The 17,792-nt window shown below is 37.2% G+C and overlaps 1 protein-coding gene across 9 annotated transcripts in view; it reads left to right on the forward strand.

Annotated features, from left to right (window-relative positions):
- LOC125769602 (pleckstrin homology domain-containing family G member 5) overlaps positions 1-17,792 on the forward strand; it is a 74,722-nt gene that overhangs the window by 15,286 nt on the left and 41,644 nt on the right. The window contains exons 1-2 of one of the 9 annotated variants that reach the window (XM_049438360.1): positions 6,000-8,258; positions 8,613-8,791. The exons of 5 other annotated variants lie outside the window; for them this stretch is intronic. The gene's annotated coding sequence lies outside the window, so the exon portion shown is untranslated. Of the gene's footprint in view, positions 1-5,999; positions 8,259-8,612; positions 8,792-17,792 lie in introns of those variants that run through there. 3 more of the 9 variants (XM_049438362.1, XM_049438361.1, XM_049438363.1) reach the window with 3 other exon arrangements.

Consider the following 17,792-nt stretch of genomic DNA (forward strand, 5'->3'; position numbering starts at 1 on the left):
TTTTACTGAGAAAATATTTGACAAAGTCTTTTTTGGATAAAGCTTACCCGGCGGCCAGTATATTGAAAGCGTTTGAAAGATATGCTTTTCAAGGTCGAAGCATAGTGTCTACCATAACCATCCCTATCCGACTCCAGCCACTGTATTAGCTTAACCGAACGTAAATATGTGCTTTACGTCCTTAGGCTTCCTCTTTTAAGAGGATCCTTGCCACACAGCTTTCACGTTGTTCGTTCACCTTTGCGTTTTTAGTCACCATAGAGCATGAACACCCGGCTGGCAGCACGTTGTGTATATTTTTTTAACCTCCGTCATTCACTAGCTATGACTCACTTCTACATGGCGATGGTTTACGGCAACGTGTTTAAAGTGAACGAAACGAAGTAGAGACCGTTAGCAGATAGACGTGAGGCGTGCCGTTTGATCCGTAACTTCAACATACTTTTACACGAGATTCCGAGAGGTTAGATATTAATTTTTCATACCTTACACTTCCACAAAGCGTACCGCATCGTCGGATCGTCACTCGTACCAATTCACACTTGGGAAGGCACTTACCAAACAATGTCCGTAATGTTCTTCCGACGCACGACAATCAATCGGTCCCGGCAGCCATCCTTGCTCCGGTGAAAGTGATGAGTACGTGTGACGAAACTTCCTGCACTGTCCAATCACCAGCCTTTGCCCATTGTCACTTCCTCCTATCAGAATGCTTGCCGATGTCGGATAGACAACAAACCCTCATCGCTTTAACATTTGTTTGCCTTTCGCGAAAGTCCTCAACCGTTGCGCTTACTGTTTCGGCCCTTGCTCATGTTTTACGTCTATCGCGAAGGGTGATAATCTGCACGATTTCGGAACAAGAAAGGTTATTCCTGTACCACTGTTCTTCGTGTCACAGCATCCCTTCCCGAATATAGCGCAAAGTTGCCTCTGAAAATGTTTGAAAGCGTAGTGATGTAAGTATTATCTGTTTGTATACTCTCCCGGTTTTGAACGTGTGCTTGCTTAGCCGTTAGAAAGTGAAAGAGCGAACAAACGAACCGAAGAATAAAGTTCCTTTATTTGCTCTTTTTTTTACATTTCGGAATATATTTTGCTCACGTTACCACACGAGAGGGTAAGCTTTACCTTTACACTCTGTTTGCATCGCATGCGTTGTGTGAGTATTTTTGTATCTTTTTTGTGTTGAGAGCAAGCTTGACTCTTAACACTAACCACCCCCTTGGGTGTGATAGCGTGTAATCGTGATTGTGTACCGAAATCGCTTCGGAGTCTTCGATGCATTTTTATTGTTATGTCCGTCCTAGCAGCCGCTAGAAGATTGTGTGTAGGTATGCGATATAAGGTATATGTGATTTCATTCCCACGATTGTTTTTAAATTTACTGTATACTATACTTTACTGTACTGTAAATTTTTTATATATTATCATGATTTGCGATAGCATATTTATCTGCGTTTCAATTTACCTGTCTGTTATAAACAGATTTGACAACACTGACACAGCACGAAAAATCCAAATAAACAGAGAATACAGAGCCATAAGAAAGATAATGTGCAGGTAGCGCAGGTTTACAGCGAGCGAGGATAAGCGATTTATTACCGATGGCAAAATCGGGAAAAATTGATAAATAGGAGTGCAAATGAGAAACATCGTGTACATTGGTTCGATTTCGGATCCAATAGGAAACACTGGAATTTTGATACCACAAAACCACACTGTTGCAAATTAAAGTTTTTCTATTTTTTCTATTAAGAATACGTTGCTACATTGTGTCTTTATCTCTTATAAAGTAATTATTATAATTGTCTATATAGATCAGTTTATATTGGTTATTAAGGGTAACTTGTGAGCGTTAGTTTGATAGGATACAATCATAAATATTCGATGCATACACTTTTTTCGATGCCGTTTTCCACGAGGCAGATTGTAGTACAATCGAAACGCGTCGAAAATAGATATCCTTATGCCGACAAAGCGTAAATGCTAGACACAGACGTGAGATAGAGAGGAGAAAGAATCGTCACATAGTAAGAAACTCAACGTAAACGATTAGGGTTCGTTTATTTACTTTACCATGTACATTACCGGCGAAACCGGCTGTTGTTATTAGTTGCGATTGCTTTTGTTTACAAAGAAGGCGAAGTGTGTGTAACGTTTAAATGAGGATGGTCGTGGCATCTTGGAAATTGTGAGCATAGCAATATCGGGGTTGGCGTGAGAAATAATTTAATTGTGCACCACATAGAGTGTAACTGGCCGGTAATGAGACACCATGCGTCTCCATCTTGATATAACAGGCGATTGCATTATGGTAGAGTGAAAAATAATCGCATAGTATTATTCAAAGCATTATAGTGTATGTAGCTCATTAACATCCTCATTATAGATTATTCAATCTGGCTAAACTTTCTCAAGTAATGTACTGCGAAGTTGAAGTTAGTTTTGTTGTTTTAACAGGTGGATACATATTAACACCAAGAATACATTATTATCGAACAGCTTTCTAAGCGGATGATATGCTTGACCGTTCATGTATGTATCAAGTGTTGAGATTTAAAAAACTTAGTGCAACTTTATTCTGTGTTATATAATATAAACAAAAATATCACTGTAAAAAGGTACATCGTATATTCTCCGTATAATACAGAAGCACTTCGCTAGCAACGGTTTATGTATTGTTGGAAACTGCCAACCATGCGATACTGTGAAATCCAACAGAAATATGCATGAGGTTTTTATGACGCATCCCATCGTTCCTGCACCTACCTAGCTGAATTCCTTTTACGAAGACCCATCATTTGTGTTCATACTGTTCCATCCTGTGTGTGTGTGTGAGTGTGTATGTTTGTGTTTGTGTTCTTTGCGAAATACTTCTTCGTTTGGATCTTTTAAGTCCTTTGCTGCTGAATCTTGCTAATCTGACGTTCTGCTGCAGGTAATGTAATGCTTTTCTTCTCCTTTATATCACCTGCGTCATTCCATTGGGCATATTTTTGGGGGTTTGTAGTTTCCTTGGCGTAACGAGTACGCAAGCAGATAACGTGGATCAGCAGCACAAGCTCGATGGTTTCGTTTTTGTTGCGGCTGCAATCGAACCGTGTACGCGATAGCACTTCAAGTGGTGACCAAGTAAAGTTTCGCTGGATGTCGGTGAAAATGTTGACCATCTTGAATAACATACCAAAGTGTAGTGGCCAACACCTGCGAACAGCGCAAGACTTTTTTGCCTAAGCAAGTGGATAAATAGGAATTCACTAACCGGTTGATGCTGGTGGAAAACTCCCTGATGGAAGAAAATTGGTTTTTCCTTGACCGAGAGTGGGTTGGCTTTTCTTAGCAGTTCTACGAGTGTGTTTGCTCGCGTGAATTAAAATAGCTTGAAACTTTGATGAGGATAGTTGGGTTTGTATGGTTGTGCCCATGGTGAAAAAGCTTGCTCTGGTTCGGATGTTGTTTCAGCTTCGGGATTGCTTTTGGTCCGTGCGAGTATAAGCTTTTCTTATCTACCGTTTGCAACTAATTCTTGAATTTGGAATGTGTTCTATTTTTAGAATCTCTTTTTAGATGCTAAAACTGTCACTACGCGTTGTGAAGAAACAGTATCTTTCGGTGAATTAGCGTGATGAATGCTTCTAAACAAGATTTGCGATATACTTGGAAATATGATACGTTTGACAATATTTTGTATGAACAGGCTATGCTAGGAAATACGCAAAACTAGGCAATAGTACGAAAAGGCAAACAATTACTTTATGTAATGTCTTATAATATTTGACAATACAAAACATTATAATGCAGTACAAAATCAAACAAATAAATTTAGACATTTTTGCTAATATTTTTTCATTAAATTCATAAATGAATACAATATTAATTTATTTATTTGGTTTTATATCGTAATCAACTGTAAATTTAAAATCCAATAATATTACATAATTCTTGTTATGAATTGTGTTCGTGAAATTGAAGAGAAATATTGATATAATCAATCCATTCTTACATCCAATTTCTTCGATACTCTATTGAAAGTAAAATAGTTCCATAGACACTTCTAGCACACAACATACTCTTTCTTAATCGTGCTAAGTGTTTGTACAGTTTTCCGATCCGTTAATATGCAATGGCTTCAAGTGCCGATGATTTATTGATTGTTTATTTTTCTGTTTTCTCGTTGCAGGTATGTACCTAGCAAAAAAAGAAAAGCTGAATGGAAGCAACCGCACCTCGGGGGGTTTACACGGTGAGCCGAGCAGTTTGCGAAAGCAATGGTATTTTCCGGTAACGGTATTTCCTGCAGGCGGCAATTTCTTCATCAAGATTGTTGCGGTGCGAACCCGAACCGCTACGCCGAAGAACAGGGAAAAGGGATCAAGTTAAGCATACCTTGAATCGTAGCTGTAAAGGGGCTTAAAAACTGGAGATAGTGGGAGCAAAACAAAAATGCTATCCTGGCCGTTTTTCTTTGCTCTATCTGTTTTCTACTGGGTATTTCCAATGGATTGGTTACGGGTTGCTGGCTTGGTCAAGGGATTTCGATTCTGGACAGCCTTTTCGTTGGATCTGTTTCTTAAACGCCCCAAAGGTTCCCTGGAGGGTGGAAAAACTTACTGCCGTAGCAATCATCACCGGCCCAATTGAACGTGACTTTAGAGTTGAAGGATGGAATAAATACGAATTAATCTGTTTATCGAATGATTTGAAGTCCATATAAAAAAAAAAATCCAAACATTATATGAACCATGATGAATAGATGATGCTTTTGTCAAACAATAATTCATTCATAATTCGCAAAATTCGTTTTGTTTGGTTTTGTGAAATGGATTTTCTGTGACTATTTTGGTGCTTGTAGTTTTTATCTCAAAACTGTTTGTAAAACGCTTTGAGGTTGATCTGTTTAAAACCACCAATGCTCGTTAGGAGAAAAGAGGAAACAAATTTGATAATTAAATTTGAATGGAACAAATAATACAAAAAAACAACAAAATTTGTAGAATCAAGCTAATTGTAAAGTTTCACCATATACTTTTTACGTGAGATTGTTCATTTGTAGCGCCCTTTTGTACATACTCCATGTTTGTATGATGTCACATAAAACTACCAGACCTTAAACCCAACTGTGTACACAAGTTTACGCTGATCTCAGCTCATTGATGTACTTCCCAGTGAATCTTTACCGTTTTTTTTTTCATACGCCGAATCCTTTTTGAAAGCTCAACGAAAACGATGGCAAAATCGGCTCTGAGTGGCCAGAAAAATGAGTGCTCGTGCGGAACGAAAGGCAAATAAAATCAATAACCAGACGGTGAACAAGCAGCCAGCAGTGAACGCTTGCCGCGCACGAACGGATTGAAGGGATTTTACGCCAAGAGCAATTTTGCCAGCCAAGCAGAGCTAGAGCGAAGTGCTGCGGTTGATGGCGAAGTGCGTGGTTCGTGGTAGTTGCAGGGAAAACTGAATTTATTTTCATTCAATGTCACTCTTCGGGTGTGAAGAAGTCACAGCCCTCATTGTTCCCGTAGCATATCCTTTCAACACTCGAAATCTCGGCTTCAAACTGATTTCCAATGCCGGACGAGAGGAACAACGGTAGCGGTAGAGATTAGTAAAGGACTATACATTTTGCCTCTATTTACCGCATCGAAACTTTTCTCATTTTATTGGTTATTATTAAAGCCATATCTACTACCATTATTGACTTCATGAAGAATGAAACACATAGAGCATCAAAACTTGACGCATTTTTGTTTTGTTTATTTGCCATTCTTTGCAGAAAGCAAATGTAATAATAAAGATAACGTAAAATATAGTGCACAAGAAAATGTATCTTTTATCTATTAAATCTGTTTTCAAATCTTTTCATATGGTTTGGACAGGGCTGCTATAAAACTGTAGACAGAATGTTAATAATATACTACACACAAGTGTTGTAAAGTTGATTGAGTGAAAGCATGATTTATTATCAAAATATCTGAATATCATTAGTTTAAAACGATGGTTTGCTCTCGTTGGTCTGCACTGCGGTGAAGCCGAACGGCCCAAAGGTTAACATTGTATTGTGAAGAAACGTTTGTTTAAACTCAATGTAAATTAGCTGCATACTCAACAATTATTTTTGTATCAAATGCCGGTTCCCTTTTTTATTTTTTTTTTTGCTAAGCATTTCTACGATTCCGAAAGCTTATCATGTTTTGGTCTGTTCATTCTCCTTACAACTATTTCTCGTGTGACACTAACACATGGGTGATGGTGGAAAGCTTTGCCGTACGCTTGTTTGCTTTGTGTGAATCTCATTTGGCAAGAGCTTTTCATTCATTTCGCGTATCCTTTCACCATCTGTGTGTTGACAAACGCGCACAGATGGTTTTCCCGAACCGAAGCCTTAACGGGTCGGGTTCGTGCCTCGGTTAGGTTGCCTTCGTCTTACGTTCGGGCGTTCGGCGTCGTACGTCTGGCTCCTGAACATTGCACAAAGCACATTTCGTTAGTTCCACTTTCATAGCCCAATCGGTAATACTTCATAGTAGCTCCGTGCGTGTTTATACTCCACAACACACAGCATGCAGAAACACACACATAAGCCATCATTGCCCATCACACACCCATGGATTTAGAACCGTTCACCATTGTTCACATGTCGTATTACGTTCAGTGTGCGAAAAGTGCATTACAACTTAGTTCTTGCGCTTGTGATTACGCATTAGAAGATTTCAACACTGTGCATAAGACAGGAACGGCTGACACGGCACGTTGGCAAATGTCGTTGACACTGCAAATTTCGAGAACGTTTAGAGGGCAAGTTTAGCAAGCGCATTGTCGACGCAACTATCTTTCATGTGCAATGTGAAATTTTGTAAACTTTATATACAAGTGAACCTAACGGAGAGTGAAAATAATCGCATTATATTACAATTGATATACCTGTTAGTTCACATTGGTTCACAAAGTGCTTCAATAGTGCATATCTCCCAGTTGTACCATGTTGGTTTGGGATTGTCTCATCGAACGACTCGAAAATAAACGTCGTGAATTGTATTGTGTGCAGCACAACAGCTGAATCAATACCTCAGTCACCAAAATTTGTGCCAATTCATTGAAATTCCAGCGTACGTGTGTGTGCGTGTTGTGACCCCGGTTCCCGATGACCGTGAATAACGAAAGGTCTGTCCCTTCCCGCAATCCGGTCGCAATATCGGTAGTGAAAATGTTAGCGGACCGCTTCCATCCGCTTTTATGCTCGTGATAAATTATTGCAGTGACGTTCACTACAAAGCTTCAAGCGGATCAATTTGGCCTAGAATCGAAATAGTGTGCTTCGTAAAGAGCCCACACTAGCGTGCTTAACTGGTGTACGGAATTTCTACGGGTAGTTCGTAGAATGGCAGATGATTATATTTTTTATTTTAACATAAGTATGTTAACTATTCAAACTTTTGTGTACATCATTTGTTTAAAAAGGGAAAAACAAGCGATGGAATCAAGAATTTTTTAAACTTCTACTAATGTGACGATTGCCAAGTATAACAAATTCGTAAAGATTGTGATTCTAACACGACCCAAAATTCTCGCAAACGCCTCGTAAACACGCTCCGAACCTTTGAAAATCAATATAACGTGTTTTAGCTTCGGCGGAACTGAACGTTGATCCGTTGTAGCACGTGACACCGGAAGCGTTTAGTCGAGCCGCATTAAACGCATTAAAGGAATTGTGTTTTTCGTCTTTTTGTCAAACAATCGGCTATAGTGGAGATATCCGTAACCGCATTTCGCAGCCCCTTAGCTGATCATCTTTGATTCGTATCTTTTACTGACCACTAAAGTTTTCGATTATCGCACCCATAGTGGAATGTATCAGTTGTGTATTTGTTTGCTGTCTAGCATATTTAATAATGCTGCAAATGTACCGTTTCACATACAACAGCCACACGTTGTTACAGAGAAAAGGGCAAATTTGTGGTTCATCGATCGTTTCTTAACTTTGCATTAGGCATTTTGTTGCGTTTAAACATTGGGTAGAAATTCTACTACGCAAAGGTGGCAAGTGACCGCTTCGTTCGAAAAGAACATCAAGCAACGAAATCAACATTCGTTTATGTGGTAGTGTACAAGGCTGGTATAAATACCAAAAAGAAAGTAAAGACCGGCGGCAGCAGCAAACTAAGTAACCGGAAGTGGAATTCCTCGATTCGTTCCCTATGCTAGCACTACGTTTGCCCTTTGTTAGGCTTGCACGAATGGTAACAATTTTTCATAAGGTATATAATGGGCCCCTTCATAGATATAACTCGTTCTATTTAGTCTGTTTAGGGTGCTACCATACGACCATACCACGATTTCTTTATAATCCTTCGTAGATGGTGCATGTTCATGCAAAAGTAGCTGCATAAGGCAATGGAAAATATATATATTATATTATATATACGTAAATGAAATATGTATTGCATTTAATTCATAGGAAAATCTTCGTTTACATGGACACTAGGTACATATTTAAATAATTATTTTTTGTTATAATTTTCAATAACTCATCCTTGGTAACATAAATGGGTTTGCAACGATCAACATTACGCATGGTGGCTATGTTTTTGTATTTAAATATATTATTTCAGAGATTCCAGATAAAATCCTCAAACCAAAGCGTCTAACTAGTGTGTAAGAGTGGAGTGTACATTTGTGTTATTTATTTTGTTAATGTGTGTATGTCAAAAAAGTAAATGAAACCGTCGTATCGTTAGTTTTTAGTCAATCAGGAATATCTCATATTATCGTGGAATGATCCTTCATAAAGGTAAGATATAAGCAAATGTAATGTTTTGCCCCGTTTTTGTTGTTTGTTTTTTGAGGAACAAATGAAGTTGTAAACGATACAGTAAACGAAGAAATACGCATAACGAAAACATAATTCCTATCAGATTCTGTTATGTTACCGTATAATTTCTTAATAAAATTCAATTAGTATGGATCGATTACACTAACAGATTTAACAAATTAATATACATGATCGTACTGTCCTAAAGCAAGTTTAAATCATATTTAACGTAATATAGAAACATTGAAATTTTATTTTTATGTTATTTTAATCCATCAAAATAACGAAACTCGAAGATATGTTTTACACAAGCATGATATTTTCCTAAATATATTTGCTCTCCTTTGGTCAAATAATGCTTTTATCCGTAAATCCTTATTTATTTACTACTACAAACAAAAAGAAATCAGTTTCATAAAGAAATGTGCAGGCAAAACAAAGCAAAGGAGGGTGAGCGGTGTACCACGTTGCAATATTGATTTTTTCCCTCCCAGTTAGAAACCGAAACAGACTGTATAAACTACATACAATATACATTGCGATTCACGAATCGCAGCTGTGTCGCCATTAATGTGATTAAATGTCTCCCATTGTATTCTACGCTGTATATTCCATCGTAGTGTGTGATTTACGGTAGAGTACCATGGGTTATAGCGAAACATGGAAATAGCATCTGCAACAGCAACTCTGTACAGGTATGCATCACAAATTTGCCTGATTCAGTTTAAGCTTCTTTTGACAGTTCTGGTGTCGGACTGTGGTGAACTTTTTCGACTCACGGCACAGTACCGTTGTACGAATGCCGGCCCTGTGAGCTGGCGATTCGATGATTAATGTAGCAGAAAGATTGTAAATTGATACTGTGAAAATGCTGGATATCTGGAACGGTCTGACTGTGGAATGCGCTGCATAGTTTATGCAGCAGATTCACGTTGGAGTAAGGCACGGATCTGCAGCGAACCGAGTTCCATCACTCCAGGGAGGTTGATAAGCTTGGTAGCCACTCGCACGGTTGAATTCAATTTTGAAACCCTGTATTTCAATTGATCAGCCACATACAGTTTGAAATAGGTTTGCAGTTTCTGCTAGCGACACCGTCTGAATAGATCGGAATAATTTATCCTTAACCATCTCGCTACCGGTGTGGTTCGCCGTAATGGGTACTTTTATTGTATATTTTTCATCGCCTAACCGGCAAACGGTCAATGACGTATCATCATTTCTTGGTAGAATTTGTCCATTTTTGTGGTGGTCGAGCACGTACACTGTCGATGTCAAATGTTGAAAATTTTCTAAACATATGAATGTACTATTCATTATTGAGCTATGATTGCGTTGCAAAGAATCGTGACCCAGGTTTCTATAATAACCTGAGTTAAGTCTGAGTTAGGACTAATTATCCGGCTACATGGTAAAAAAAAGTCTAGTTAGACAGAAATAGCCGGCACAACCTCAGAGGTCGTTAAATCAAGAAGAGAAATGTCTCATCTAATTCTGCTTTCCAAAAAACATAGGAAAAAAGTGCTACAAGAAAGATGTTAGTATAATATGTACTTTCACTATTATTGCTAAAATGGCATGTAATGTTTTTTGTTGTTAGGCTTGTTGGCATGGAAACTAACAACATTGATATTTTGCCTAACACATGGAAGAGATTCAACGACCCGGTCATAGCTGGTAAAAAAACGACTTTTAGTGTATTTTCGCTTAAAGATATCCTAGTTCGAAAACGAAGTTCCGCTGTTGGTTGGTTGTCTGTAATGTCATTGATACAAATTGAATCTTTTTGAATCTCTCCATCCGTCGACAATGTATTGCGTCCCGACAAATGATTCATCTTACCAAGGGGATGAACAGAGGCATCGTTAGCAGACGAATTCAGTATAAATGTAATTTAATCGAAACTCTAACGGTACGAACAAGCCGACAACCGATGGTCAACGTAATGGAGGAACTTGCTGTGATTTTCGGGGCCGGAAATAAAACAATTTTGTGGTTGAACGGTAAACTTCCTTTTCGTATTCAGCCACACACTATGTGAAGATATGTAATCAGAAATAATTCACAGAAAGAAGGAATTTGATTGTGAAACAACTAACAATGTTGCCTTTTAGGTCTCTAATTAAATGGCTGAAAAACACAAAATTATATGTTTTTTTTTATTTACAAAGCATACAAACATTGCTGTGGTACATGAACAATATGTTTTTTGAGCCAGAAGAACCTTTGTTTTCATAGTGCCTTTAACTTAATGGCACCAGTTATATGATGCTCTTTTTTTGATAGAATTTTATTTGTATCGCCATAAGCGACATATATTTGATGTGAAATACAATCGCGTCTTGTATAATAAAAAGAACTTTTCAATAAAATATTGCAAACTAAATATAAGTATTTTCATATATTTTTTCAACATATTTTCTTCTTATTTTCCCATATTATCCCACAGCACAGTACATATTTATATGTATAGATTTTCTTTCTATATCATTTTACGCAACAATCTACAAAGTGCAAATGGTCTGAACACGATTTCTTGAATTATTGATTCGATTATGTTTGCGTTTTTGTTTGTGCAAGCACTTCCACTGAAAACGTAAACAGATTACGTTCTTCAGTGATTAGTTGCTACATTCATCCGTAACTTCACAACAAAGATCTATTGTTCTGTATGAAAAACTATTCAATATGAGTATTGTTTTTTTTTGTTTATGTCAGTACATTCAAATAGGAACTATTAAAGGCGGACTTAACTTATTCTCCTGCAAATCATTGCCTTTGAAGCAGGAATCGATTTAGCAAAGCTATCGTAGGCACGTTTCAATGATACGTATTCTCGTGTAAAGCACAAGGCAGAACAAAGCACATGGCAAAATATCAACTAAAATGTGTTCTACTGTCAGCTTATTGGTAGTTCCGGAGTATTTAGGGCGTGCGGCCTATAAATAACTTAGTTACAAAAGAATCGTGTTACATTGCCAAACGGTGGTTTAGTGATTTCTATGTCAGGTGCGGCATTGTATTCGTTTATTATCAATCGTACGTAATGTTTAGAACGTAGCCAAAGCAAGTCTTACTTGGTGATTGGAATAACATTTTCTATGATCCGATTAAGCGAATGGATAGCGCAAAAGGTATGCAGCTAAACATCATTGATGGTTGACTGAAGTGATATAGATGCATAGTACGATGTTTAGCTGCTTCATATCAACTTTAATCCTACACATTAGCTTTCAGCTACCTTAAGGTCAACTAATCCGGGCAAGAATCGAACGAAAATAGATTCGATGATAAGACGTTACAAATGATCAATAACTTGCATTTGAATTAATAGATCTCTAAATTGTGGTACAAATCCAGATAAATATTTATGTCGATATTAATTCTTTACATTACTGGTTACTGACCTCAGGAAAACTGACGACAGGATGATTATCAAGATACATGATGCAAATAAGTTTATTATGCCAGCTATATGGTAGTTAATCCAGGGTTAGGCTAAACATAAAGAAAAACGTATCATATGTATTATTATCCATAAGGAATCATTCAGAGCCAGTTTCGTATTTCAAACTATTATATGATTTTAGTCGAATCTTTGCAGTTAAAACCTTTTTTTTTAAATAAATAATTTTTCAAAAATGATATTTTTAATCAATACAGGGTATTGTTTTGCTACAATCACGAACGTTTAACCGTACTGCGTAAGAGATGCCGTTTTGTTGTGCTTAATTTTCTTCTAATTTACAAGAAAATAAAATACAACACTCCACAACGAATTGTCTCAATTCAGGTCGATGTCTATAAATAGATTGGTAAGACGAATGGCTCCGTCATTCGCTTGCCATTTGATATCGTGAGCGACCAGGCGTTTCCATTGAATTGGTTGTTTGGCGGAGGGATAGAACAAATATGCTAGTAGTGCTCGACGTCTATTAATGCAACGGTGGTGTTGCGAACGGAAGGCAAAAGGAACGTGTGTAGTGTGAGAGCTGGAGGAAAATAATTTATTTGACAATTTATGATCATCTATGTTCCCAATTCCTCGTTCATATTCAAGCACCGTCGAGGACCTCTTTTTTTCGGCGAAAGATTTTGATGATGAGTGTGGCGAAAAATAGCCACAAATTCTGCACTCGTCGTACTGTGCTGTGTCGAAATTATTGCTTTGTGGAAGAACTTTGCGCAAAGGATGACGGTATTATGAACGAACGATTGTCAGAGTTTTCTTTGGCAAAAACCGTTTGGTTGTAGTAGGTGATTCCACCGCCTCACCGTAGGAGTGTTCTAGTCTTTAAAAGTTTTCCAGTCTTACGGTTGGCATGAAGTGCCCGCATTTGATCTCGAGAGTAGAATCGTAGACTGTGTTCCAAGAAAGAAAAAACGCTTTCTCTTGACTCTCAGGCATACCAAATAGGTGATGAACGAATAGCATGAGAAGAAGAGCTACTTGCTATTGTGTAAAAGTAGACTAAATTCGTTCGGTTCGATTTTGTGATAGAAGTGTAGCACAATCAAATCGTACCATAAGCGGCAGTGGCTTTTTCATCGCATTTCCAATAAAACGTGGAACAAAATAAGGTTTAGGGTTGCGAAAAATTATATCGAATCGAATTCAAGGAGGCGTAAAAGCGGATCTGGCAGTGGAGATAATTGACTTCAATTCGCGAAGTCGAACCATATGGGCGTTCTTGAAACGTTCAAGATGGCTTTCCGTTGGTCTGTTACGGAAACAGGATTAGCCGTGTAAGCAATAAATCGCATTCAAGATATTCAATTACATACGTGGAACAGTAGAATTATATGGGGATTATGTGTGCAGGTGTATGGTAAGGGTGCTTAAATTTATAGCAATTAAAGGAACTTGTAAAGAAACTTGTCTTCGCAAGAAACAAACTCATTTATGTATCTATGTGTAATAATTAACTGTAAACTGCATTTTGTGGCGCTCTATACAATGAACGCTAAGTTACTAAAACAGACATTTTTATTCGTACATATCAAGCCTGACCTTATATTGCTTACAATTACAATCATTTCCCGAGTTACGCGAATGATGCGTTCCGAAGAAATCGACGTAACTCGAATTTACGCGTAAGTCGAATATCGTTCAACACGTTGTTTATACTTCATACTAAAGGATTGAATGCTAATTTCCACATTAAGAAACATAAGGTTAAACTATATTTTTTATTTTTTTTACAACAATTTACGAACATTTTACTTAAATTAATATTTATACTGATAAAATATAACGAATTTTTAAAAATATTTCAAAGTTCACAGAAAACAAATTAAATTCCTCATATCAAAACTCCCTAAACTTCCAATTTTTTTTCAAAATCGCGTATCTGAAATTTGCGCAACTCGTGTAACTCTGGAAATGATTGTATTGAAAACATAAACTAAAATCAAATTCTAATTGGTTGAGAGTCAAGTCAAAGAAAAAGCCAACACGACAATATTCTATTAAAACTAAAAGTAACCAAAGTTTTCATGACTAATCTTGTGTATCCTGCTACGAGTAAAATAAAATCAAGAAAAGCCAGCGATGGCAGGCCAAGACCTCTTAAAATTGTATTGCAACAAAAGAAGAAGAAACAGATAACACGTTTCAAAATGCAAAAGATTCAATGTAAAAAAAACTTTTAAAATTAGAATATGTATAATATTTGTTGTTAATTAGAGATTTGTCTTTATTTTGCAGCAGCAACTTAAGACGAGTGTTGTTTGTGTGTCATTATTTTATATGATTAAGCATAACACAGTTTTATGTTGTGCTCAGTTAAGCATCAGTCAATTATTCAGTGCAATTACAATCTCGGCGTGGTAATGCATTAGTGCAAGCAACATTTAGGAGAAAGCATCCTTTATTATGCATGAGATCGTTAAAGTAAGTCTGTACGGTATCCCGACTGATACACACTTGAAAAAGAATCATTCTAGAGATCTATGGTGAAAAAGCCAGCTGCAACATTCTCAGATTTGTCCGAAAATCTCATCCCATCAATCACCTAACGAGACCCATAAATTGGTTAGACGATGTCAAAGGGACAAAATGCTAGTCCATTCGCTTTTCGGCGTCAGTCCAACGGGAAAAGGACACATTGGCTCAACAGTGGTAATGGTAAAGTGACATTGGATCGCTCCTAGTACAACCCGTTTGCCAGCGGGAAAGCTCAATTAACGCGTGCCAAAAGGAATACATTCAATGCCACGCAATCAAAATGGCAGTTTGCCTAAACACGAACAGTGTGAGTGAGAATGCCCCCGCAAATGGGTGATAAATTACGTTTAATTGATCACGATTTCAAGGTTTCCACAATTGCATGCGCCTATTTGCTGCATACAGAGAAGACGCGACATGGAAACAAGAAGCCTATCTTTGGGTTAATTTCATGTGGAGTTTTCATTTAATATGCCGATCAGAAACGCATTTTACTTGATCCAAGTTTAGAGCATAGAAAGGGAATCAATTTTTACTGCATCCAGTTAACACCGTAGCACATGCACGTAATGGCCACTCCAACAGGACAACGTTGTTTGGACGCTCTATTTGATACTATTTAGTTTTTTTGTTTTTTTTTAACTACCACCTCCTGAACCTCCTTAATTAACCAATAAAGTAAACATGTCACAAAGCGTATAGCCGCGAGCTGTTACGGACAGGACCGGACGTGACAAGGCGAAAAAGAAACCACATGCAGAGGGCATTCTGTTCGCCTGCCGGTCTATTGCGGTGTAGGTCACGCCTCGTGAATAGCTCTTGTTCTAAGGACAGACCAAAAAAATTATATAACTACGTCAGCGTTAGTGGTGCTTTGGCGTTGCAAATAAGGGCGCCCTATTTTCCGTAGTAAAATTTATTGATGCATGCGCCCTTCTTGCGATCTGATGAGCATTTTACCAAAAGTGCTGCAGCGACTGTGGACACGGTCTTACCAAAACAAACACATTTATCGAAGGGAAGTTTATTCTTTTGTTTCGCATAGTTTAGCGGCGATTTTTTTCTTATACATAAAGCTAGATGTACATGATTTGTTTTTACATTTTTAACAAAACAAGTAAGCTACTGTCCTGAAAAATTAGAACAATTTTCCAGTTTTTTTTGCGTTTAGTTTACATTTATTGGAGTGTTTGTTTTTTTTACGCTTACGTACTTTTACGCAATGTATTCCATTTATTGCAGGGTAAATGGTGTCGCCAATTGCCAAAAACCGACCAAAGCTCTGTTTGATTACTGTTTGGTCAGCTAAATGGTACACGACAGTAATAATAATAGTGGGAACCATTAAGAGCATAATAACAATAACTGTAAGAATGACAATCATTACGGTCATTATCGTCATCACAAAAGTTTGTAGCTGTTAGCAAATGATCGGCACACAATAATTCACACGGGTGGGAATTATGAAAGCACTGGAACAATTTGGCGCAGGAAATATAAATGTCCACAAATGGAATGCATCATCGTGTGACTTTATAAAGAATAATTCTGTGTTCTGTTTATCGAAGATAAGGTTGAACACAACCATATTGTCGGTTCGAACCAGTTTGTTCTATACAATTATAGAGCATTTGTATTAGTATTTGTATTTTTTTTGCAATTGAAATCATTTCACAATTTCACATTTCAGACATTTCAATCAAAGAAATAAGGCATGTTTATATGTTAAAAAAGTATAAGGAATAAAGTTAAAAAGTAAAAATATAGTAAAAAAAGTATCTGTACATGCAAAAGAACGAACCAGTAATGCTGTATGGACACTCAAGATAGTTTTTTGTTAGTTTGGCAAAAAAACACAGTGCACCCGTGCTGAATAATTGCTCGACTTGCAAATATTATATATATACCTTTCATCATAGAACAATGACCTACCTGGTGGCCTACGGTACGAAGCGATGGCTAACGTAATTGAAATTCAGTTTGCAAAGTTTACTACACTGATTTCGCCACCTACCTTATCTTGTGCATTATGCACTATCTGCTGGTGTTGATGAACTTGAGAAAATTAATTGTTTTTCGCAAACTCAAACTCAAAGAAGAGCTACGTGTGGCGAATAAATGAATAAATAAATGAAAAAAATAAATAAATAAATAAATAAATAAATAAATAAATAAATAAATAAATAAAAAAATAGATAAATAAATAAATAAATAAATAAAGAAATATTAAATAAATAAAAAAATAAATAAATGAATAAATAAATAAATAAATTAATAAATAAATAAATAAATAAACTATGTACATCAAATATTTTCAAATAACCTCAAAAAACTATTACGATGGTTTAACAATAAATAATTGTTTCAGTAGCAAATCAAACAATTTTGAACAGTGTGACTAACATACACAAAATGAATGATTCGGGTGCAAGAACCCTGTGATTATAATAACAATCTTTCTACTCCAAGTTCACTACATAAGCTTATCCATTCGTTACTTACCCCGGTCAACTTCGCTTAAACGGATTGAAGGTTAAATGTCAGCTTGGGCCATCCGGTCGGAATGAACCAAATGGCACGTTGAATGTCAGTGGTTGGATTTGTGGTTACGGTCCATTTGAACATCTTTCCAGCCTTGGCTGTTTCGTTCAATGCGATGCCCATGTCGCAGTGTTTAACCTTCCTCGGCAGGATTCTGTCGTTCGATGATCTCGAGCTTTTTTCGTTCGTGGACGAGGTGCACAAAAAGTAGCATCGTGAGTGAGCAATAGAACGGAATAGCGTTGCAGCTCGTTTCGATTCGTCATTTTGTCGCCATTCGTAAGCTGTGGAGGTGACTGTGAAGCGATGTGGTTGGAATTACTCGGCTGTGCGATGAGACCGAAAGGGTCAATCTTCTTGAAATATCTTAACGTCGGTCAATCGACTACCAAGGCAAAAAAGAAAAGAAAATTTCAAAAGTGATTCACTTCTCCAAACGATTGAAAAATAAACGACCCTGCCGGAAGTGAATTGCTGAATGCTGATAGCTTC

Source organism: Anopheles funestus, chromosome 3RL (genome assembly GCF_943734845.2).
Source record: "Anopheles funestus chromosome 3RL, idAnoFuneDA-416_04, whole genome shotgun sequence".
Taxonomy (NCBI): Eukaryota; Metazoa; Arthropoda; class Insecta; order Diptera; family Culicidae; genus Anopheles; species Anopheles funestus.